This window comes from Cheilinus undulatus, linkage group 9 (genome assembly GCF_018320785.1).
Source record: "Cheilinus undulatus linkage group 9, ASM1832078v1, whole genome shotgun sequence".
Taxonomy (NCBI): Eukaryota; Metazoa; Chordata; class Actinopteri; order Labriformes; family Labridae; genus Cheilinus; species Cheilinus undulatus.
The window spans coordinates 37,400,094-37,427,016 of record NC_054873.1 but is presented as its reverse complement, the minus strand read 5'-3'; positions in this window follow the sequence as shown (position 1 = coordinate 37,427,016).

Below are 26,923 nucleotides of genomic sequence, written 5' to 3'. Positions count from 1 at the left end.
AAAGTAGAGAACAAAGAGGGATACAAGGAAAATAAAAAGGAAAGGTGATGAGGAGTTAGGAGGACTGGGGGAGATGAAAGGGGAGGAGACAAGAGAGAAAGGAGGAGAGATGATGGGAGGACATAACAGGATGACAGAAGTCACCTTCTTCTCAGGTTGTCTGTAATTACTGTTCTGATGTAAGTAGACATGGTATAATCACTGAGTAATCTCTACTTCTCTCTCCCTCCCTCTCTCTCTCGCTCTGTGTGTGAGTGTGTGTTTGGGCTTCTGAGAAGTTCCTCCCTGTGACAGATTTATGCTCCTGTTTAGCACAAAAATAGATCTGTATATGTTAAACTATACAACCATCATCACCAGTATACTGCTAATATGCTTGTCTGTTTCATTGGGGTGGAAATGGGGAAATGAATCCACCAGAGGTCACTGCCTCACACAGACCTCCACCTCTCCTTCGCTGTTGCTCTGTCTGATCTCAGCCCAGCTGCTCTGTAGTAGAGGTCTTTACCTGCGGTCAAACAAGCTAACATTATATTTTTGTTTTTAGTTTCTAAAAACACACATTTTTCTTCAAGATTTCCTCAAAAAGTTGCTGCTTTGGCTTGAGCTGTTGGCCACACTTTTCAACACTGCCCCCAAAATTACCAGTAACATTGCAATGTCAAAGTGAAAACAGATTTCTACAAAATTAAATAAAATATGTATGGTAAAATAAGTGACTGCATAAATATTCACCCCCTTAAAGTCAGTATTTAGTAGATGCACCTTTAGCTGCAATCACAGCACTGAGTCTCAGTCAGACTTGCACACCCGGCAGAGGCGGTTTTAGTGACTTGGAGGCCCCAGGCAAAGCTCAATGTGAGCCCCCCCCTAATATCACTCACCCAACTTCTTTGATGACCGCCATATGAATGTGATTTAACAGAAGCAGCACAGTATGCAGTGGCCCCTAATAACACGTTTAACTCTATTCAGTGTAAGATAATCTGCATTATAACCAGCATCTGTTAGGTCCCTGATCATCAACTGGTGGCCCAGGGGCCAAATCAGGCCCCCCAAAGCTTCCTGTCATGCCCTCAAAAGATCATTTAATTCAAAGATGTTGTGTTTTTAAGAGTATCCTTTGGCTTTAAATATCTTCAGCTGTTAAATCCATCCCACAAACAATGACTAGTGAAATAGTCTGAGAATGACTAAACATGTGATCTGTTTTTACAGAAATTTACTGTCATAATTAGTAGATATTTAAAATTAAGGTTAAACTTGGCAGAAGTGCTGCAAAAATGACCAGATAAAGTGGTGAAAATGGGTTCAAATGTGGCAAAAATGGGTTAAAGAGGGAAAAAGGGGAAAAGAGTGTTATAAATTGGTTACAAATTACAAAAATAGTTCAAAAAAGCAATGAAAATGGGTGAAAAATGGCAAAAATATAGGAGAAGTGGCAAAAATGTATAAAAGAGTGGCACAAAGCGGATAAAACATGCAGGAAAAGTGGTTTAAATGGGTTGAAGAATGGCAAAAACTGGGTTGAAGAAGCAAAAGTGGGCAAAAAGTATCAAAAAAGGGTTAAAAGTGGCAAAAATACAGCAAAAATAGCCTGGCAAATTAGTGAAAAGGGGTTCAAGAATGGTACACAAGGAAAATAAATGGCAGGAAGTTGCAAAAGGGGGTTAAAGAGTGGCAAAAAAATGGGTGAAAAGTGGCAAAAATTGGTTAAAAGTTGCTACTATTGTTAAAAAATGTCATGAAAAGAGGTTAAGAAGTGGCAAAAATGTATAAGAGATGCAGATGCTCCACAAACGCCACGAGGAGAAAAAGAACGAGTGGGTCACAAAAGAGAGAGCGATGACCCGAAGGATGGATGAGCTGGAGATAAAGCTAGAGGAAATGTAGGAGGAGAAGGCTAGAAAGAAGAGAAGCTGGTTTAAAAGGCTATTCACATGCTCCAGTTCTTAATGAAACCAGCATCAGCAACACAAAGTTTAGAGAACAACTTGTGGCCTTAGTCGGGATGAACCTGATGGAGGTCACAAGCAAAAAGAATCCGTCCAGAAAAATGCATTTTGGCTTGTGGCCTTAGTTGGGAAGACCCTGATGGAGGCCTAAACCTGAAATGGTCTGGAAGTTGTTCTCTAAACTACAAGTGTTGCTGGAGCTTCTTGTTTCCTTTGAATCAAAAATAAAGATTCAAACTTGACTGTAATGTATGTCTTGTTTCAAAACCTACAGGTATTTCTTAAGTCAATAAAGGTTTGTTTGATGGATCCTCCCAGGGAGGATGAGCAATCTTTCGTGATAAAATGGTGACAAAAATGATTGAAAATAAATCTAAATACTGCATGCATACTGTACTATATCCTCAAGTTGGAGGTTTTGATTTATCAACATGTAGCCCATTTTGAAATACTTATTAGTTGAGACTCCATCCATAGTGGTGTAAAGCCTGGCACTCATAAAGATAACCTGGTAAATAAAATGGCCCCACTGATGCCATCTCCTGTAGGTAAAACCCAGAAGTGCCTCACAAAACCTCACTTCAAAAAACACTGAACTATCCCTTTAATTGTTTTACTCATGGCAGTATTTGGGATGTTGCTAAACTGACTTTGGATGTCAAGGTTTTCTTTCAAAGTTTTCTTTCAGAGTCAGACTGCTCTTTGCACCCAAAAAAATCTGCATGTTAAGATTAAATGATTGTATACATAAATCTTTCACTAATACATTGTTGCTTCATATCAAGATATATAGGTATATGTCAAAACAGTTCAACTTTTTAACACTGCCACGTGTTTTCAGTGTTTTCACACATCTAAAGCAGTCGTATTCCATCATATCTAACGCGTTAAGACACTTTCTTTGGATTTCACTTTACAGGGTCTTTAATTAGGCCACTGTGTTTTGGTTTATGGCCTTTATCGGGATGACCCTGGTGGAGGTCTAAACCTGAAATGGTCTAAAAGTTGTTCTCTAAACTACAAGTGTTGCTGGAGCTTCTTATTTCCTTCAAATCAACAATAAAGATTCAGCCTTAAACAATGCCAAATGTACAGAAGACTATTAGGGCCACTGAAAAAACATTTGAGATGATTTTTTTTTCACTTGTGAGAAAAAAGTCAGAATTCTGAGAATAAAGTCAGAATAATTCTGAGAAAAAAGTCAGAGTTTTGAGATTCTAAGACTAATTTTATGTTTTTCATTAATGAAAATTTAGAAACAGACATGGATAATATGAGTGATAAATGTACAGTATGCTGTGACACTTGTAATACTTTCTGTTTGTAGTTTCATTTTTCTACCGCTTGATTCAGTGTATAAGCATGGTTGGACTGTGTTGAAATTTATATTCGAAGTAAAAATTAAAGTTTAAAAATGCCACACTGCAAAACTCGTTAAACTACGCAGATAGAACTTTCCCATTTACAGCCACTACACTGAGCTGGTAATAACCACAGGAGAAACTTTCACAGAAATCACTGGAGGCTGATGCCACTACTATAGCCAAGGACCTCATACGACCCACCTTAAAAATTGTGGATTTATGTCGTCCACAATATTTAATCTGATCTATTTTGATCTGAAATGTTACTTCTTATATAGCTGCAAACTCTCACCTGCTGAGTGAAAACTTGACTTTTAATGCATGTCTGAGCCCCTAGAGTCATTCTTCTTCATGTCCACCCTATATGAATCCCTCTGACATCCCTGCACGCATGATGAACTGGCGTATCTCCATGCGTATTTTGGATGCATTTTAGTGCATTGCCAAGATCAAACATGACCTCTCATGTCATAGGACAGCCTGTGTCCAGATTAGGATTGAATGTTCAGTTATTAAGCCATTTAACCATGAAGAGAAGAATTTCTACCATTTAATGAGAGCTGGAGTTAAATATGCCACAGGATTTATAAACGATGTCCTGTTTAAACGTAAGTGATCAAGACCATAATTTCACTTCTTGTTGACATCAAATTAAATCATAATGTGAATAGAATTAGTAAATATTATTATGGCATTACAGATTTATTATAATGTGGGATTTAATCAGGCTGGAGATTGAACTGAGTCGCTCACCAAAGCGAGATACGATGTCCGCATTTGTGGCTGAGGGACAATTACTCAGTAGTGTTATCCTGAGGGCAGCTGTTTTATTCACACTCAGGGGAAGCAGTTTGGTTTTCAGGGCAAAAACCTCTTTATTTGACATTTGTTAAGGCCCTTGTGCAAGAAACCAATTAGAGGTGTGGACAGGACAAGACTCACTGAGAGAGCAGAGTTGATGCTGGAGTTGCCCAGCTATGGGCTCTGCTGTGCGTCTCTGAACTTTGTTCCTCCCTGCTCTGAATGTTAAACTATGAATAATTTTCTTTGACCTGGGGAGTGGCAAAAACACAAGTGAGCTATAAATGTAGAAAAATAAACCTAGGCAAATTCTTGAGCACCCCCTTATGGACGAGGCCCCAGGCAATTGCCTACCTTCTCTAATGGTAAAACTGCCTATGACACCTGGACACTGCCATTTTACTCCATTCTTCTTTGCAAATCTGCTCAATCTTCGTCAGGTTGCTCTGTCATAGTTCTACTATGTTACTAAACTAAAATGTCTATGTTCTTCGTTGTTTTCTCATGTATGTGAAGTCGTTGTCACTGAAGTGAGATTGGAATGAAAGTGGACATTCACAGGTAGTTACCAATTATGGCCACTAGATGGCAGCATTGAGTAAGAATGTCACTCCGCGGAGTGCACCGTTTCATGAAAATGTACTCAATGTGCCTAACAGGAGATTAAAAACAAACAAATGACAGCAATAGATACAGATAATAAATAAATAAATATAGATAAGTAATAAATGCAGGTCGTCTGTACTCCTGTACAAGAAGAACACACAGACAAACCGCAAATATATTCTACTATGTCTAACAGCCAAAAGCATGAGAGAAAAGAAGTGTATCCAGACCAGTCCTAAAGGGTTTACAGATCTTAGGTAAACAGGCAGCTTAATCCATAGGACAGCACCATAGTGACTAAATGCACCTTCACCTGATCTACTTTCTATTTTAGGTACATTCAAAAGGTCCAGACCTTAAGATCTGAGTGATCTCATTGTATGATAGTCGGTGAGCAGGTCAGAAATGTACTGAGGCACCGAACTGTTTAGAGATTTATAAACAAGAAGCAATACTTTAAATCAATTCTGTATTAGTTCAGGAGGCAGTGAAGATTTTTCAGAATAGGTGTGCTCTATTTTCTTTGTTCCTGTAAGAATGCAAGCTGCAGTATTTACAGTGAGTTGGAGTCAGTATATTGTCTTTATTGGAAGTCCAGAGTTACAGTAATCTAGTCTGTTGGATATGGATGCATAGACCAGTTTATCAGAATCAGACTGTTTTTTCAGTTTTAGAAAACTGTTTTGGTCATGGTGTTTATATGAAGAGATGAAGCTGAAAGGAATTCTTGTCTCTGTTTTTGTGGACCTACATCAGGATTTCTGTTTTGCCTTTATTAAGCTGAAGAAGATTCTGTGACATCCAGTGGTTTATTTCATTAATGCATTTGTTCAAGTAATTTATAGGACTGAGATTACCAGGTGAGAGTGAAACATAAAGCTGTGTATCATAGACATATGAATGGTAGGAGACATTGTGTATCTGAATGATTGGACAGAGTGGGTGCATGAACAACAGCAGGCCAAGAACTGACCCTTGTGGCACCCCACAATCAATACTAAAATTTCCAGAGAAGTTGCCAAGTGAAACTGAGAATGTTCTTTCCTTTAGATATGTTTTATACCACTGAATGACAGATCATGAGAGATCTATGTAGTTTTCTAGTCTGTGTAGTAGGATGTTGGTCAACTGTGTCAAAGGCACAAAATGCTATTCCTCCAGCTTTCTTGTTTTGCTTTGTACAATGAAAAAAGTCAGTGGGTGCTGTTTGAATCAGCTCTGTTACCTGTTGCATTAAGCCATATTTCTGTTAGAAGGATACCGTCAAGTTTGTTTTCATAAAGGAGGTAATTAACCAGAAATGTTTTGTTAACTGAGGATCAAGGCAATTTTCAAGCAGTAGGTGGGGTGGTTGAGTCTGATTTGGATGCTGCAGATTTAATTTGAATTTGATTTTCATCATGAATACCATGATTTCTCACAGCCTGTCTAGATTTCACAATCCTCTTGTCACTGATTCTGATTGGTATCATGGCAGGATGGGTGGATGTCCTGTAGAGGAGACACTGGTTGGGAGTTTACAATCCTCATTTTCCCTTCATGGCGCAGCGGAGCAGTGAGGCATTCTGCCGCAAATGCTTGAAATTTTAAGAGCAGAAGGTGGCCGACAGGGGGAGCTATGCACAGATGTAGGTGATGGCAGTAGAGTTGTTTGTGATGCTACTGAGCCTGACAGTCTTTATGCCGTTAACAGGAGAAAGAGTTTCAGCTGCTCTTTTATCTGACATGTATAGTTTTAGTTGAGAATTTTCAGTTGAGCAACACAGGATCCTGGCTCCACATGACCAGCAAAAATTAAAACTATTGACACTGCCGCTGGGACCTGGGAGACGTCAATAGTGGTGGGATGGGTCAGAGGGACGAGTGGATGCTGTTGTAGTGTTTTGGTCACCTGGGAGCGACACACTTTAAAAGTTAACTGACATTTTTGCCCCTAACCAGTTTCCTGAACCAACTCCCTTCTGTTCCAGAAAATATCAAAGTTGTTGATGTAGAGGACGCTGGTGACAGCCAGGTGTGCAGTGCCAGCAGCCAACTGAAAAGCCCACAGGCGTGGCCACAGGATGGGATCTGACAGGACACTGACAGGACTCACAGATCATAGGAAGGAGTTTGGACTGCTGCTTACGGATGTCATTCATACTTATGTGGATTATGACTTAGGTGATTTCTGGCTTATTGGCAAGCAGCTCAATGGTTTTATCAGTAATGTTATGGACAGTGACTCCTGCAAACCAATGGGTTATGGCTGTGCCAGATCATCTGCCTGATGATGAAGTCCCCTATAACCAGTGCGCTGATGCTGGGGCTAATCTGAGAGCATGGAGTTGGTTTCCATGGATGCGGCTAGCCGTAGTGGTGCATGGTGCCCAGCAGCTGTGGGGCAACGGGAGGAGGCTGTACTCGGGACCGAGGGAGGCTTGAATGGCGTGAGTAGGACTGAATGGAGGGTCCGGGTTGTTGGTGGAGAGGTGTTGCTCTCCCAGAACCTCAATCTTGTTTTCAAGCCGAATGGTCCCAGCAGGAGGAGTAGATGGAGATGGAAGTGTGTGGGTAGGGTTCCTGTCATGTCTCTTGTCCCGGATGACAGTCCAGGTGTCCGAGGAGTTAGAGAAGAACAGACTTTTTCCTTTTCACAGAGCCTGGGCAAGTCCTGGTCCTCCTGGATTGATGGTACAATTGGTGGCACTGGTTCAAAGACATTGGAGGGATCGAGCCAGGGAGGTGTGGTGTTGTTGTGAGGGAAGCAGGAGGCCTCTGTGACCAGAGAGTCCATGATATGCTCAGCCTCCTGTATATGATTAAGACTGATCAACCCTCAGGTTGTTTTTTTTTTTTTTTTTTTTTTTTTATTGTGGTAAGCCAACAGCATCCAGCACATTCAGGCTGAGAGGTGGTATTGCTAGAGTTGAAGACACCAGACTGTGAGGGGTTGACTGTGAGCCAGCTCAGAGTTCAATGGCCAATATCTTGATCAGGGCAAAAAATGAAGCTAGGACACAATAAACAGTCAGAGTCTTTAGTTGTTTATTAATTAAACAAATGTTTGCTTAAAAGCAGTATAAAAGAGCTTAGACTGGCACAATCAATACACAGCAACAGCCACGATGTCTGATGCCATCAGCGTGGGCATCCAATACTGTTATACTTCAGTCCCATGGTCTTTTCTTCCTGTTCATACTGCAAGCAGTTAAAACTATTCTGTCATTATTGTTACAAGAATTTTAGTTTTAAGCTCTACTGAATTTGATTTTGGGGGATTCTATGTGCTACTTGTCGAGTACTGTGTTTACATTTGCAAAGTGGTGTTAGCTGTCCAAAACACCACATGTGACCATGCTTTGCAAAAGGTAAATATTTTAAATTTATCTTATCTTTATTTGAAATGCAAAGTTTTATGAACCTTGTTAAAATGTAAGTATATTTTTTGATATTAAAGCTTTTTAGATTCATGTTTTAAATCTGTATTTAACAGGTTTTAGTCTCTGTTTTGTATTGATAGCCTGAGTTTACTGCTGTATTTGTGGGGTTATTTTTAGTTTTGTTTCTTAAATTTCTCAAAACCACAAGGTATTCTGGGTGAAGCTAACCTAACCAGGGACTTCCGCTGGGTCCGTCACTGATAAGTCACGGCTGCACTGCAGTATGACAGGACAGCTCGACCGAAGTGGTATTATTAATTGTGAGAAGATACTACTGAAGGGCTCTGAAAACATAAACACATGTGAAGCCATTGTTCCGATCTACAGGAGTTAGAAAAGGGTGGATGTGCTTGGTCTTTTCTCGTTCTTTCATTTAGATTTTTGTGCTTCTATCATGGATAAGTTACGTATTTTTAAATAAATGTGAGTTTACTATAGCGCAGGCCTATTCAAATCAGTGGCTTGGGGGCCACATGTGGCCCAGAACCAACCCCCAGGTGGCCCAGTTTGTGGTCATGCCAGAGATGCAGAGGGCAACCTGTTTCTCAAGTTTTCATAAATTCCGAAGTATTTCAGCACTCCAGCAGTATTTCAGTATTTCAACACTCCATGTAGCCTAGCAACAGTCTACCTACAATGCACTGCATTGTTTTGAAGCGTGGGTAGCGATGCTGACAGAAGTAGCCCCAAGATACCGAGTATAAAACATGTCCTTATCAACTGTAGCTACAACTGTGCAAATGTAGTTTTTATGCACTTTAAGTATGCCTGAGTAAGATGTGACCAAGATTATTATTTACAGAATTTCGTTTTATTTTTTCTATTTATTTCATTTTCATTCAAGTGAAAAAAACATTCCTACTACCTCAGGTTAGGTTCAAACACAGCTCTCTTGTTGTGTTTTTATGCACTTTTTGATGTGCTTTTGTCATGTTGCAAAATTTAAAGGGAGACTATGAATAAAAAGTCCATATTTTCATCAGATTGATCTGTATTGGTCCAAAATTTGACATTATCAGCTGCTTACTGGGCGCTGAACATGTCTGGCCTGGCTACATTGCTTGATTTTAAAATTTGGCTCAGTTGAATTTGTTGAAATTTCAGTTTATACACTCTGAAAAAAAATGAACTTTTAGTTGCTTTCAGCAATAATTTACTGCTCCAAGAACTCTAGCATCTAATTCCACAGGTTACATTGGATTCAGAAAATGTTGGGACACAATTGATCTAGATTATGATTGGTGGAATGTGAAGATAACTAGTGTTGCTTGCATTACAGTAGTACTGTACACAACGGTGACTAGATTTAACCCAGTGGAAGCATGTAAATGGAGAGCAGTAATAGACCTAAAATTGACCCTTGAGGAATGCCGTGGTTGAAACATGACACAAGGCGACACTGACCTGACTACATTTAATCACCTTTGTCAAGAATCATTAGATAGGAGCTTTAAAGCATTTCAACATTGATGTCAGCAGCAAACGCTGAATGCTTAGAACAACATCAATGACCTCAAGAGAAGCTAATGGTTAAAGACTTTCAGAAGTACAGATTCACTCCTAATGTGTAAGGCTGTAGAGGCCAAATTATGTCCACTGAGTGACTGAAGTGTCCCATCTTTCTGCCTTTCTTTCTGTCTCTGTTGTCAGTGGTATTGATTGTGGGTTGAGGGGTTTACCCTGTGATTTCTGCTCATTATTTTGACCGCACATTGTTCTCTAGACAGTGATCTGATTACAGCGTTTGCCTGCAAAGCTCCTCGCAACAAAGTGCTTCAAAACACCTTTTCATCTCGGAGAAACGCTTCACTCTGCCCTTGGCAAATAAACACATTTATTGACAACGTAATCACTCGGAGCTCTCAGTCCGCGAGGCGTACACTTATAGAATACAGTTTCCCTGAGAAGAAAAAGAGGTCAGAGGACAGCAAAGAGTATGAGGTCTATGATTGGATGTTTATAGAAAAGTAGGCGTCACAAGTTGTCATCCTGCTAAATATCGACCCAAAGAGAAACCTTCACTGTTAGAGAGAACAGACAGAAAGACAGACAGCAGATAAAAACAGACATACATATAGAAAAAAAGAACAACAAATCTAACCCAGAATGACCCTTTAACTTTGACTTAAATTAAGTCTTTGTTGTCACCATTCTTCAAGTAGCAGAAAGTGATTGGAAATCCTACATGTGAGGTCAATGGCACTGTTTTCCCTTTTTAAAGTACTGATAAAGAACATTTTAAAATGTTCCACAGAGCTGAACTGTACATGGTTTCAGATGGGACAGCAAACAAGAGGTAGACAAAGGTAGTTCAAATTGGACCCTGCATCTTCAAACTGAGCTGACCATAGAGCTGACCATAATTTATCACCGTTTTCATAAGAAACCATGTGCTCTTAAGTGTTCAAATGATGCTTCATGACTTAAGATGCTTATAAAGACAAGGATTTATGACTTTAACTGAATGAAGTGACATGAATCAGCTCAACAATGTGCTATAGACACCCTTTTTTAGAATGGGCAGCTACAAACCTCTAACCCTGCAAAGCAGATAGATTTGCCAGACTTTATGTCTATTCATCAGGCAAATCCATCCTGAAAAACTCCAATCCACAATGTTTGTGCTGCACTGAACACAGTTTGGACCATTCAGTGTCATTTAAGGAAAGTGAAGAGGCAGCTATGTGTGGGGTTTAGCTGCACTAGCTGTTTGCAATGGCGGCCTCCAGTGCAGTGATTAGCTAGGGTGTAGCTACAACATAGCGCCAGTTTTATCAGAACTGGACCATGTTTCTGTATGAAATAAAGAGTATGTAAAAAATGCTTAAAGCTTTTCATGATGGAAATTTTTTTTTCTTCACTGCTGATGTGCTTTGAATTTGTGAGAGTCACAGGGTGGTGGTTAGTTGTTGTGAGTGATTGTCCAATGGCAGCTAGAGAAGTAATTATCTCAGATGTAGCCACAGCAGCATTTTTTTTAGAACTGGACATTTCTTCACTAGAACAAGTGCAAAGAGTCACACTGAAAGCTTTTCATGACAGAAAAGATGTCTACATTTTTCTCCCGGTCTGCTTCGGCACAGGTTTGTGATCGTTACAGGTGGGGTCTGCTGGTGTATCCAATGGCTACTGCCACGGTAGCTGTTAACTTGGAAAAGAAAGAGGCAGTTTAATCAGAAATTCTTTTAAAACAAGAACTAAGAGTAACACTGAAAGCTTGTCTTGGCAGAAAAATGTTTTTGCACGTCTCCCGACTGGCCTTGGCATAAATTTTGTTCCCCGAGGTGCTTTGCTTTTCACAATTATGGCAAAAACTACACTTAGTTTTTGTCAGAAAAAAAAAATTGCAATGCAAAAAGTTGGCCCTGACAATGACATTTTTTTTCTCTTGCAGTATTAAGGATGTAGCAAAGATAATAGCTGCAGGACAATAGCCGATCACAACAGCGAATGTATGTGAGTGATGATGTTGATGATGATGGAGAAGGGGAATTACTTTTCGATTAGCTACAGTGTCAGGTCATGGTGTCATGTCCCACCTTTCAGTCTGTGGGACTGATCAATACCAACATCACACACACTATTAGCAACTCTACCTCTCCTTTCACTCTCTCCTCCTCCATCTGACACACAATTATCAACTCCCCATCCTCCCCCTACCTCCATCTCCATCATGCTTTCCACCATTTGTCCCCATCTGTCTTCATTCTTCACTTCTATAACTATTTCATCATAATTCATACGCCTAGGCCAAAACTTTTTAGCCTCCAGCTCAGAGATTCAAAATAACAGGCTGACTGCTCTGTATGTGCATTCACATCCTTGTTGTTCGGTGAATTTTTTTTTTTATTCTTCCAGTAAAATCCACCAAGGACTGGAGGAACTGGGTTTATCTTAACAACATGGGAACTACCTGTACTTGTATTCTCTGTGAAGGAACAGTCAAACAAGCAACTCATGGTACACACAGACTGATGCTTGTAAGGGAAGATTGACTGAGACTAATGGAATGTAAAGGTGGAATATTACTATAATGAGCAGGACTGATAAGGGAAAAGATGAAGCCTTTGGCAGAGCCTGAAACTCTCTGGGTAAAACTGATGAACTGGTCTGAGGAGAAATGAGTGCAGTGTGGAAGGGCTTTTGCAATTCCATATTAATTCACTTATTATTATCTATTATTATTATTATTCTTTCTTCCTTTCTTTCTTTCTATGGTGCATTTCTATTGTGTTTTTACTTGCAAAAACTCACCAAAGTCTGCACTTCTTCAGCCCCTAAGTGAAAGTTAAAATTTTGGTGCTTTTGTAATATTCCAACTCACAGGGGCCAGAGAAATCAGTCAGGGACTGGGTACGGCCTACAAGCATGGGGATCAATACACTGAATACTTTCTTACCTCGTATTTGTCTTTTTGACACAGTGCCACCATTTGGCAACAGGAATTTAATTCTTATTTGTTACTCCAGCAAAACATTAAAAAATTCAGGCTCTGCTCTGATTTGACCTTTACTATTTTCTTTGCCATGCATATGAGTCATACGCCTGCAAGAAAGTCTTGAGTTGGGCATACACTGTGTGATTTCAAGCTGACCATACGACAGTCGTGGCAGAATGTCATCTTATACTGTGTGACTGAATCACTTATGATTCACGACCATCGCACACAATTTATGTGCTCACGCTATACGGTCCGATGGTCATGCTTGACTTGAGTACCCGCACTGTATGAGTGAAGTCAGGATGGACTGTGACAGAAATCTGCAGAGTTTCCTTTTAAGTTCTGAGTTTTCTTCTGCATTTTGCTAACTGTCTTCCTAGCATCTCTTGATGAGCTAAACAACGAACGCAGGTGCCAGAGATGTACCACCACGGTGCATGCCCTAGCGCCACTGCCGTAGAGCCTCAAACATAAAATTTCCAATCTTTTTTTTATTAACATGATCAATACCAGCCCTACCCTGATCACTTCTGAATATTAGCATCTTGCTTTGCCAAACTGCCACCTAGTGTTGACGGCCAGGACTACCTCATATTAAAAGTGCAACATGCTCATTGTTTTGATTTAAATGACAGTCCCAGGATGATCTGCATGGTCGCTCTGCCACACTGCTGCACACAGCAGGGGTTGCTAACACTCAACATTTGCTACATACCTGCAGTGGTGATGTATCCCATCATGCACCAGGATGCGAGGGCCGATTCAGCACACTCACAATCATCTTTACACTGCCACCCATGGGACAACATGCAATCTTTACACACTGTGTAACTAAGCTGGGAGTGATGTGTGAATATTTAGGAGCATTGCCATGCTTTAGATATCATTGACCTTGAAAACTGAAACTGGAGTATCAGGACATGTAACTTAACTTCTCATGCAGTTGCACATCGCTGATTTTTGAACCCCCTGTTGCTAATAGTTTCTCATATTTTAGTCTCATCTCATCTGTGTCAGTAGACATGTTTTCACAGGTCAGCTAACGTCAGCACTTTAAAATGTGGGATGTCTCACAGCTGACCAGTCACCACTAAGAAGCTGATATAGAGTGTTTATATTTGATACATTGTCTGCTTTCATGGTCATTTAACTAATCACAGATTTACAGCACTCCTCACTTGGGATGTTCTTTTGTGTGGTCCTTTGACTGGCCCTTTTGAGATTAACGTGACTACCTGTGTTTACAGATGCAGTTCTGTTTGCTGCTCAATCAGCCACGGACCTCGAGACCCTCACCGGGGGGGGGGGGTGCTGACATGTTGTCTCTCATGGATTCTGTTTATTGAGGAATGTCTGTCAGATAGAAAAATAACTGCAGAAATCACACAGGAGACTGCTGGTAGAGGGACAGAGTTTGAGAGTAAATGGGGAATGAAAAAAGCTCATTAGCTAAAAGGCGCCTCTCCCACCTCCTGCTGTGACATGTGGATGTGTGTCTGTGTCACTGTATGAGTGTGTGTCCACAGTCTTTGATTCAAAAGGACAAAGAGCCTTGTCAAGTCAACAAGCAGCCAGTGAAGCAGACGCTACAGGTCACAGACACACACTGACAGGCTGCACCACATGTTTGGACGTCTGTATTGTTTGAGGGCACTGATGCTTTTTCCAAGTCATTTAACTTTAGATGGTGTTAGACTGTCCAGAGATTATCATTCTGTGGGAAAGACAGATGGACATGTTAGACAGACGAACAGACACACAGAGAGGTCCGAGAGAGGGGGCAGCATAGCACAATCCATCCCCATCCCATGTTAAAAGATTTAAAAATGTATTTGCCCCTGTCTTTTTTGACAAAGACTTTATAATCTCCAGAAATGCCTAAACTTTGCTGTTGCCTTACTTGTCTTGTGTAGACATGTCTGTATTAGAAATCAACATGCCCTTAAATATATATATTTTTTATCTACTCACCAGCGTTTTGTCTTTATGTATTCTTAAGTACATGTATCAACATAATATTCAGGATGAATCACTTAAGTGTCCATTAAAGGACAGACTTCTGAGATTTTCTTTGACCTCTGGTTCAAGCTAACATGAGTACCATTCTGTCTTTTGAGAGGTTCCTTTTAGCCTAGTCTAAGACAAGCTAAATGGATGTCATCATGATGCCATCTTTTTATATCAAGGTATCGTTTAGCATTAATTTCATGTTCCATTTACTTTCTGAATCGGCTTCAAGGTACCTTTATGCATACTTTCAAAGGTTGTAATATAATTACAAAGAATGCATAGGAAACTTTATCCCCCCACCAGGGGGCGCTGTCTCTCAAAATTTGATATGGAAATTTCTAGAGTTGGGACCAAAGGTCACCTACATAGTCTTCTTTGCAGTAGGACAGCTCAACTTGAGGTGAGAGGATTTTATGTTTTGCATGTCAAATTGAAAATATTCCACTCCTCAGTATTTTTCTTCTAGGCTCTTACACACTGGGTTTATTGAAAAAAAGTTACCCTTAAAAAGTGTGAAAGGAAAGCTATAGTTCAGATTGTTGTTAGCTAGCTAACTTGTTGTTAGACAGTTGTTAGCCTTGATGCGAGCAAGAAATTCCACTTGGGGTTGGTCATCACATTCTCTTTGGGTATGGTTGTGTAACACGTGAAAATACCTTGTCACATAAATGTGAATAAACTAATTAAGCAATGGAAATAGAGAGGATAAATTAATCCAAAGTTAAAATGAAAAGTGCAAAAAGAACAGATGTGATTTATAATGAAAACTAAGTGCTCTTATTCTACCTAAGACAGACCGAGTGACTGAGGCGGAAAGTTGCAGAAGTTTTAATGAATGAAGCTGGAAAAGTAAGTGAAAGTAAGCTATTTTTGTAGCTGTGATTGATATCACTTTCTGTCATAAATCATCAATATTGTACTTTTCAAAGTATTTGTTTGTATGGTTGTGTTGGCTAGTCCGTGTATACGTAAGGTGCAACTGAGTGCAACTTGTATAGCTGTAACTTGCCATCCGTGTATTAGGCATTGCTATTATTAAGCTAACGTTACAAAATTGAACACGGTCAAACAATTGAAATGTAATTTGAGCTTAGTGAGAATCACTTTCCTCCTTTACAGGTTATGATGTGTTGTCCTTTTTGTGGTTTTGGGTTACACTCTGAAACAGTATTCTGCAGTTCGTGTGGCAAAAACATCAAATTCCTGAGTGATGTTGACAAAACAAGCACAAGTGAAAGACGGTCCCGGTCACTTCTGTTGTGGCTTTATGTTGTTGTGTTGTGGCGTTTGCATTTGTTGTGGCTTTTTCAATTGTGTTGTGGCTTTATGCAGTTGTCTTGTGGTGTTTGCATTTGTTGTGGCATTTGCAATTGTTGTGACCTTTCTCAGCCACATTACCTTTCTCAATCATGCACACACATACATTCATATATGCCCAAGAACTCTGAACTATGTAGACTTATCTTATTTTTCTTTTATCTTGGGGACTTTAACCTACCTTTTTGGACTCTTCTTTGTGCTTGAACTTGACTAGATACTTACCTCATTCTGGAAATTGTGTTAGTGGTTGATGTGTAGGAAGTTATCCTCAAGTTACTGGTGTTTGTAATTCAAATCAATATAAAGGTTTACCTTGTATTGTGAACTGTGAACTGGAATAAGAAAAACTTGAATTTATAGCTGTTACATTGAATTCAACATCAGACAAAAGGGTGCACCTGAGATACATTTGATTTTGGCCAATTTGATCCTTGGAACTGCTTTTACTGATATTTTTGTATAATGTTGAAATCTAGTTGTGTTGTAAAGCTATTTCTTTCTCTTTTATTTCTAACCAAAGCTGACACATGCAAAAAAAAAAAAAAAAAAAAAATGGTCTCAGTGTCTGATTTGAACACTTCTTCTTGGCTCCAGCAGTCAAACCTAGTGCTTTTTTATACTTCCTATTAGGGGTGTTAGAAAATATCGATACACTGATATATTGTGATATTTTGGCGCTATTCTGTATCGATATTTTAAAATGCAGTGTCGATATCTTTTAATAAATAATTCACTTTATTGGTGCGGTAGTTTGTGGTGTAATTTCACCCTCTGACCGCTAGTTGGTGGCAGGCAGTTGACTCTTCCCTCTTCTCCTCTGCTTAGACAACGAGATTGTGCAAGGCTTCCGGTCTGAGCAAGCTGGTTGCTCGTGCCTACCCAGCAGTGCAGCTTCTGCTGCATTTGTAGAAGATATGTGGACTTGTTTTAGCTTCCAAACCATTAAAGACGGTACAGACTTATACAGGAGTCACGTCATTTGTAAGATATGTCATGCCAGAGTGAAATACTTGGACAACACGGCAAACCTGAGCGCTGGGCATCATAGCGACAGCTTAGTGGCTAACAGCTAACATGAAAGAAGCCTGCTGAAGCTACCGCTGATTTTTACTTATGTCACCATAATTACCCAGTCAATTATTTATTTATTTTTTCCGTAAGGACCTGCGCCATCGTAGTGTCATTAAGAATGGCGGCTTCCATAATAAATAATGGCCCGTCACGTCATCCCCTCCTCACAACACAGTCCATCAGTTCTTGGACTGGACATTAGGATCAGTCTTCCTCCACAAGCACCTTGTCATTATGTTAAGATGACAAGCTCATGTGCCATGAAATATAAAAGATTTTATTACATTTACGCTATATTGATTTATTTTTCCACTTTATATTGCCACACTCTATTGCCAAAAGTATTCACTCACTCATCCAAAAAATTGAAATCAGGTGTTCTAATCACTTCCATGGCCACAGGGTGTATAAAATCAAGTACCTAGGCATGCAGACAGTTTCTACAAACAGTTGTGAAAGAATGGGTCGCTCTCAGCAGTTTAGTAAATTTGAGCATGGTACTGTGATAGGATGCCACCTGTGCAACAAGTCCAGTGGTGAAATTTCCTCACTCTTAAATATTCCACAGTCAACTATCAGTGGTATTATAACAAAGTGGAAGTGATTGTGAATGACAGCAACTCAGCCACAAAGTGGTAGGCCATGTAAAATGACAGAGTGGGGTCAGCAGATGCTGAGGCGCATAGTGTGCAGAGGTCGCCAACTTTCTTGCAGAGTCAATCGCTACAGACCTCCAGACTTCATGTGGCCTTCAGATTAGCTCAAGAACAGTGCTTAGAGAGCTTCATGGAATGGGTTTCCATGGCTGAGCAGCTGCATCCAAGACATACATCACCAAGTGCAATGCAAAGCGTTGGATGCAGTGGTGTAAAGCACGTCGCCACTGGACTCTAGCGCAGTGGAGATGCATTCTCTGGAGTGACAAATCGCACTTCTCCATCTGGCAATCTGATAGACAAGTCTGGGTTGCCAGGAGAACGGTACTTGTCTGACTGCATTGTGCAAAGTTTGGTGGAGGTGGGGTTATGGTGTGGGGTTGTTTTTTGGGAGGTGGGCTCGGCCACTTAGTTCCAGTGAAAGGAACTCTGAATGCTTCAGCATACAAAGAGATTTTGGACAATTCCATGCTCCCAACTTTGTGGGAACAGTTTGGGGATGGCCCCTTCCCGTTCCACCATGACTGTGCACCAGTGCACCAAGCAAGGTTCATAAAGACATGGAGGAGAGAGTTTGGTGTGGATGAACTTGACTGGTCTGCACAGAGTTCTGACCTCAACCCGATAGAACACCTTTGGGATGAATCAGAGCGGAGACTGAGAGCCAGGCCTTCTTGTCCAACATCAGTGTGTGACTTCACAAATGCACTTCCGGAAGAATGGTCAAAAATTCCCATAAACACACTCCTAAATTTTGTGGAAAGCCTTCCCACAAGAGTTGAAGCTGTTATAGCTGCAAAGGGTGGACCGACGTTATATTAAACCTTATGGATTATGAATAGGATGTCACTTAGGGTTATATGCGAGTCAAGGCAGGTGAGCAAATTGGCAATATAGTGTATATTAAATTACACAAATATTACAATATATTGCTTTGCTCATGGTATCACTATATATTGCATTATATCGAAATATATGGATATCAGCAGCCCTGTATTGTGATACATATCGTAACGCCAGATTCTTGCCAACACACACCCCTACTTCCTATCAAAGTGTTACAGTTGTCACAGTTGTTCAGGGGAGGTATGGAAGAAGTGTCGGATGTGCAACCAGCGGGCACACAAGCTGTGCTTAGTTGAGGTACATGGACCCTACGTTTGCAATCACTCTAACTCAGTGAATGTGTGTAGCTTAGTTGAGTAGACTATTATTGTTAGTCCTGTTTGTTTTGTTCTCCATGTTGTGATCGGCCTAAAGGCTGGCCTAAAGATCTTTCTGTTGTGTTCCTCACTCATTTTGTGTGATAATAACTAATAACTATAACACCTGCTCACAACACAAGGCAAGACAAACCCAATAATTTGACTATTCCTAACAGCAAATTCACCGACCAAACACCCGCATTTAAATCATTTAATGCTGGATATCTCCATGCATCTCAATGACTGTGAGTCCAGTGCTCCCTAACTGACCAGGAGATGATACTATAAGTCCAGCTGTCATCGTCCCTCTATCTTGTCCTTGACATTTTATCTGTAAAGAATTGATCAGGATTGAATTAACTGCTTACGTATATGCCGATACCAGAATATTCCCTGGTATGTTTTTCTTTTTTCTCCTCTCCTTACATGGCTCCTCTTTGCTCCTGTCTTTTCTAAGAGCTGTCAGGGTGAGTATTCACCTTGGGTACTGAAGCGGACAAATGACACCTTTTAAAGCTGTGAGGAGTGTGTGTTTGTGTGTAATATGTCTGTACGGCGACAGTTTCACAAAGTGCAAATTCCATTTTTGTAGTGATGGTCTAGAGAGAATATCGTTTACACCTCATTAGTTCAGCGTGGGTGTATGTGAGTGTTGCGTTCAGAGAAAAGAAAAAGGGGAGAGAAGGCATCTTTATATCTGTGTTGAAGTGTGTGTGTGTGTGTGTGTGTGTGTGGGTGGGGGTTGTCTGTGAGTCATGGAGACTCGTCAGTAAGTTTGGATGTGTGATTCAAACTTGTACTACAGTGTGCCAAAGAGTAAACCAGATGAAACAGTAAACCATGACCTTTTACCTGACTTTAATCTAAAATTTACTACAAAACTGTCAAAATTTCGGTCAAGGAACATTTGCATAACCTGACACGCCAGATAGAGTGTTTCATGTATTCACTGCATATCCCATTTATTTGGGAAACCCATACAATGTGTTTGGGAAGGAAATTCTCAGAAGGTGATTGGACAAACCTTCTGTCTGTATGTGAGTGTTGCGTTCAGAGAAAAGAAAAAGGGGAGAGAAGGCATCTTTATATCTGTGTTGAAGTGTGTGTGTGTGTGTGTGTGTGTGTGTGGGTGGGGGTTGTCTGTGAGTCATGGAGACTCGTCAGTAAGTTTGGATGTGTGATTCAAACTTGTACTACAGTGTGCCAAAGAGTAAACCAGATGAAACAGTAAACCATGACCTTTTACCTGACTTTAATCTAAAATTTACTACAAAACTGTCAAAATTTCGGTCAAGGAACATTTGCATAACCTGACACGCCAGATAGAGTGTTTCATGTATTCACTGCATATCCCATTTATTTGGGAAACCCATACAATGTGTTTGGGAAGGAAATTCTCAGAAGGTGATTGGACAAACCTTCTGTCTGTCACATTCATTAAGGGCCAATCAGAACAACAGGACAATATAAGGTAGCAGGCATGTGCAGCTCCATTAGTAACCTGAGCTTGACAGAATGGCACCACTGTAGTTCATGAATGACAGAATTTGTTGATTGATTTAACTCATGTAGAGGGCGGTCAGGAGCAGTACAAATAATGTTGCTCTTGTTTTAATAAAGAAATGTGGTCCAGATCTGATGACAGCTACTGCCTTGTTCTCTGCAAATGAAGCTGATTGGACAGGCCTGTTTTCAAATCTGAATCTGAATTCCCTGAATCTTTTCAAACTGGAACTTTGCAACATGGATCTACCTCTGAACTCTGACCTTCTGATTCAGATTTTGGCCAATTCCAATTTTCTGTCTTAAAAAATGAAGCTCAGCATTAGGTCATGCAGGACATGGAAGTCATACACCTCATAGCAATCAGCTGATTTCAGTTATCCTCTCACAGCTCTCCATTCTCTCAACACAGCGGTCCGTTTAGATATGATGTCCTTCTCACTAATACCAGCTGCATCAATGTAGATAAAGCATGTCCTCCACCCTCCCAGCCTCCTCCTTTCTTGCCTAAAGCTTTTGTTGCACTTGCATACTCACTTTTATGCTTCTGCAGGGTAGATTGCTGTGAACTTAATTATATTTGATTTGTAGTATCATAAATGTATCTGCCTTTATAGCAGCGTGCTACCTGAATATAGTCCAAGCATGCTGCTGACTATCTCAGGGAGTATCTTTTCACAGAGTCTTCACTGCCAAACAAAACCCATTTCACAATAAATAGTTAAGTGTTGTTGAGTTGAGTGTTCCTGACTGAACCATAGCTGACAGCAAAAAAAATGTTTTTATGATCAGGAACCATCATACCTCGAGGAGCTCATCATATCCTACTTACTCTTAAAGGGATATTTTGGGATTGTTGAAGTTGTGTCGTATGAGGTACTAGGTTATAGTGGTGGCATTAGCCTCCAGTGATTTCTGTGAAAGTTGCCCCTATAGTTATTATGAGCTCAGAGAGATCCGCGGCATAGTGGCTGTAGATGGGAACATTTTATCCGGGAAGTTTAACAAGTTTTACATAACAATGGGCCAAGAAAATATGTTGGCTCGCTTGTATGCTGTGTCAAAAACATACACAGCACTTCATTTCTCCCAAAAACACCCCATCTGTGTCAGGCACTAATTTACCCATGATGCAGCTGTTGGCATTTTGTCTCCTTCTGCAGCGCACTGATATCCTCTGATCAGCTGTGTGGGTCCGCAGGCTTCTACATGGATAAAAACACCACACCAAGCTGAAACAAAAACAAAGCTCTTGATTGTGTAGTGCAGACAAAATGCAGCACCCATGGATCCTGTGGACATTGTGAGTAACCCACAATTTCAAAATAATACCCTTTGTATAGATTCCCAACCTTTATTTTTGTCTGTATATTTCCATTGCCCTTATTTGTAATTTTTTGCCCCTCATTTCTATTTTTACTGCTTTTAGCCCCATTTTGCCATTTTTATCCCATTTTTGCACATGTTTGACACTTTTATACTGCGTTTTGATAAATGCAATTATTTGCCTCCATTTTGCCATTTTGTTGCCACTTTTTGCCTTATTCAAGCTGCAACTTGTCATTAAATGCCACTTTTTCCCATTTTCCCCATTTTGCTATTTATGCATTTTATGCCACATTTTTGCTCCTTTTTGACCATTTTTGCCACCTGTAAGTCACTTTTTTCACTTCTCACCCATTTTTTTGGCATTGTATTCCTATTTTAGCCCGTATGATTTGGGCCACTTATTTGCTATTTTTTTAACCAATTGTACCACTTTTCACCGCTTAGACTGCGGCCTTTAAGAAGGTATTTTTCAACCATTTGACTTTTTGGTTGAGCAGGGCTGGGTAACACTGCTCTAGATGAACTCTGCTTCAGAAACAGATCATGGGGTGTTTACACCTAACAGAGCTTAAAAACATAGATACTGAATGTGGTGTACACAGAAGCCTCTTTAATGATATGAAGAACAACAGATTTATTTGAAGAATCTCAAGATAGAACTGATGAATTGGCCTCTGGGTTATTTCAGATCTATAGAACAAATTGATTACATGTCAGATTTACGCTTCTCACAGCTGCGATCTCCCTGTCATTACTGTGTGCAGACAGGTCATTCACTCACAGCAACAATATTGAAGTCAGATGAGTAATTAGGAAGTTGAGCCAAAACTTTCACTGCAACTTTAAGACAGATGAAAAATTAGAGAGAGACACTTTAAAGCCAGATCAGTGAACACGGTGATGATACAATTGAGCGGAAAATTGCACCCACTGGAGTAAAGATGCAATCTGTTGGTTGACAAGTGCTTCATTAGTCTGGTTGTGTTCTGTCATTTATTTGGGATTATGGTTTTCAGGACTGCTCCTGTATAGGGTCTTTAAATCCATGCTGGATTTGGTTAGTTTCAGGTGCAGAATGAATCAAACCAAAATGGACAGTCCTCTACTAAAAACAAGATTTAATAACAGGTTTTAAGGCTGTAAGATATTTTTTAAAAATATACATAACATATAAGTAGGATTACATTTGTACATTTCTTTTTGAAACAGCTATTGAGGTCATAGTTGGGTTGTCAGTGACACAGAGTCTACCCCTAAACATCTTAAATCTGGCAGCAGCCTGTATTTAGACTGTAAACAGGGGTACTGGTCCCAACAGGGCCAGACAAAGACAGAACTGTCTCTTAATTTTATCTATTATTTTTTCTGAGCCCAACCTATATGCTCCTTGACTCAAACTTGGATCGGATCAGTTAGTGGCTAAAAATGATAACACTTCTGATAGCAATTACAGGGTTCCCTTGGCCTCTGATTTAGCCAGCGGTTAGTGATAAAGGACATCCCGCAAAGAATTCCTTTATGGAGTATTTTTTAATATTTGCACTGAGACCTACAACTTTGAAAGCAAAAATGCTTTGGAAGTGGAAAGGCACCATCTGAATGTCCTGGATGGAAAATTAACCAGTGGTGGCTGGTAAATATGGGTTGCTAGGGCGCCACGCCCCCCCCATGACTCTCAACAGAGAGAGGACAGATCTTAAGTTCATTGAATAATTTTTTAAACATTTGCTCTAAATATCAATAAATTTATATGAATATAGATAAACTCTGTCATGCACTGTATAAAGATGATTTATTAAGAGTTTTAAATGTATAATGTGCAATAAACCAGTAGATCACGAACGTTCTAAGCATTTGCCTTTACTTCCTGCAGTTATTTCCTCCCTGGGGCGCTGGGCTCCTGCACCCACAGCCTTCCATAGACCTTTGTTACAAGCTGTGCGTGCGCATTCCACTAACTACTCACGAGACGCCAACAGGTGGCAGCAGAGAGATACGCTTCGTAATTTGAAACACACAGAGGAAGTCATGCACCGTGGCGGTACATCTCTGGCTTTCTGCCAGAAATTGCTCCTACGTTTGTTGTTTAGCTTGTCAAGAGATGCTAGTAAGACAGTTAACAAAATGCAATAGGAAAACTCAGTCGAGTGTTTAATAAGGCATTTTGAGAGGAGGACATTGGAGGAGAAACTTAGAATAAAAGGGCTTGGACCTGACCGGCCAGATATCAGGATGAAGCAACAAATCTGTGACTAATATTAAGAAGTAAATAAGTAAATCAGTCAATAAAAAGTAGTTTTGTGGGTTAAGCAGGTCTGGTATATATATATTTTTACTCAACCAGTCACTAATGAAACAGTGACTACTTGCACCTTATGCCTTTTGTAAAACTTTCAATTTAAAATAAACATTCAGTCAGCTCTTTAACATAATTTTGTTGTATTGAGTTGATAATGTGTGATAAGTTAAAATTTTAAGTTGACTGTGATAAGAGTTAGCTACTTGTGGCTGCTGATGACACTTATTAAAGCCATCTTATTTTAGTATTTGTTCACCAACCAAACAAATGCAGATGTAAAAAAGGCATATTAATAAAATTAACTCTCGGTGTTGTAACATCTTTTGATATACCTTACATACATAATATATCAAATTGGGATTTTGTTGTAGCCCCCCCCGAAGAAAAATGCAGAAAGATTAGATATTCTAATACTAATCTCACCCCCTAGTACCTAGATTTAAGACTAGGCTGATGCTGTGTGATTTCAAAATTTATGAGATATTGATGCAAAAACATCAAGGGCTGATATTTTACTATTAGTCAACATTGGACTTTTGTTATTGTTATCATTACTTACTGCACAGCTGTTTTAAAAACGTGATTATGATTGGTCAATTACAGTATTCCATGGTTTATTATAGCAGCACTATTCAAAGCTCTCAGTTGCGTGACTGGGGAAAGTCAGGAGGGCAAAAAGAACTTAGGACAAGAGCAGCCACCACTGACCACCGGAGCTGCAGCACTGGATATGAATGTTGTATGAAAAGATATCAGTAGCCAATGGTTACCTGTTAGTTTGTCCAATCTATTTAATGCTGGCATCTAGTTCACCTGACTGTTGATTTAAATATTTTTTAATCAGGCAGAAGGAGCCATATCATTGGACAAACTCTAATCTGTCAAACATGACAGAAGATTTAGGGAAAGTGGGAGATTTTGTGATGTTGGACCCTTATACAGCAAAAGAAGTTCGCTTTGGTGATGTTTACATACAGATATATCTCCAGTGATGGAGAATCCTTCTTGCCACCTGGATCAAAGTCTACAGTAGGGACAGTTTGGGTCATTAATGCATCCTGTGAGAGAATAGAGCCTCTGCGGACACACACAAACAAACACAGGCACTGAAGTGCGCACACACATCATGGCTGAGTGTTCGAATGTGAGCTCTTCGTCTTGGAAACACCAGCATTACTTTTCCCTCCTCGGGATAAAGGTCAAAAATAATAAGGAAGTAAACTTTCCCACCGCCAAGAACAGTTATTCCAACCTCAGGAAGTACTGAGTTAAACACACGCTACAATTAAGCTAGTTTCCAGAGAGCTGGACGCTACAAACACCGCTAACCCAGGTTCACGTTAGCCTGGCAGACCAAGGAGGAGACACTCCATGTAAACAACCAGGGTTGGATTTTAAATCACTGCCAGCTGCACGAGGTATCACCAAGGCAGCACTAACGGACTGATAGTAGGGTATGTTGTTAAAGACACGCTGATATAAGCTGTGGAGTCTGCTGCATTCAGAGAAAGAATGAAAAAAAAAATATCATGAGACGAGAGAGGACTGTGATGCAGAAAGAAATTTAGAGAGCAGCTGGGATTGAATCTGTACACTGTCAATGGAAAACATCTATTTTAGACTTCTTAAACAGTGTGCAAATGCTTTAACTGTGTCAAAAGTTGAGAAAAATTTCTACTTTGTTCTATTGTTTCACCACTTTCCAACATAATAATGGCTACAATGTTATATGAAAATAGAGTTATGTCCTCTCAACAACACAAAGGAATGTGATGTGTACAATAAAGAGGATTGAAGCATAAAGTAACGTTTGAGTTACTTTTCAAAGTAGCTAGTTACTTTTGCAAAGCAGTAACTCAGTTACTAGCTCAGTTACTTTTTCTGGTAGTAACTAGTAACTGTAACTATTTTTCAGTAACTTGCCAAACACTGGTTGTGATGATCCCCATTTGCCACAGTCACAAGCCGGCGTGTCCTCAAGCAAGACACTTAACCTCGATTTGCTCCCACTGCTGCTTCTGTGGTGTATGAATGTGTATGGCTGCGTATGAATGGATTAGCTAGAACTGACAGCCTGTCTGCATAGCAACCTTCCCTATCACTGTGTGGATATGGAGTGAATAGGTGTCAATGGCTAGGTGTGACCTGCAGTGTGAAAGCACCTTGAGTAGTCAAGTGACTAGAAAAGCGCTATACAAGCTCTAGTGATAATGCAGCTGCTGAAAATACAGTTCATCATGGTTCAAAGACTTTCAGCACCATGGACAGCACTACCAACAGTATAATCTCTAGCTTTAAATATCCGGTTTACAGTGTTGAATAGTGGAGTTTCTACCCTGTTTGTTCATGTGAGTCATTTGCATTAATTGGGTGGCACTAGTTGTTACCTTCTGTGTGTGTGCATGCACATATGCATGGAATTCATATAAATCTGTGTGTAATTGCCAGAATGTGCATTCAGCTGCTTTAGCAAAATAGTAAAAAGTCATGCTGTGTAGCATAAACATATGTCTGAATCTATGTTCCCACACATGGTTTCACTCTGTCAGAAAAAGACTTTTTGACTTGAGTTTGGTTACATGTCTGCACCTTGTAGGGAATCTGCCACTGATTTGCACTACGGCTAGTTGCAATACTGGTGCAAATTGTACTCAGCTGCCAAACTATTAGAACATGTTAGTGCCAGAATATTATTAGTGGGGTACAATCCAGTCTTTATGGATCTGGCCCGTAGTGTTGACTGTTTGTGCCAGTTTTACTTTAAAAAGTTGAACATGTTGACAACATCTTGTTCATAAAGACTGGCATCAGTCCAATTCATTTCTTATCACTCACAAACCATCAGGTTTAACAATTAGCTAAATTTACCAACACATATCCAGGCTTGCAGTGAATACAGGGTGAATCCTCTCTAACAGTAAATGTAGCAGGTTTTCTTACA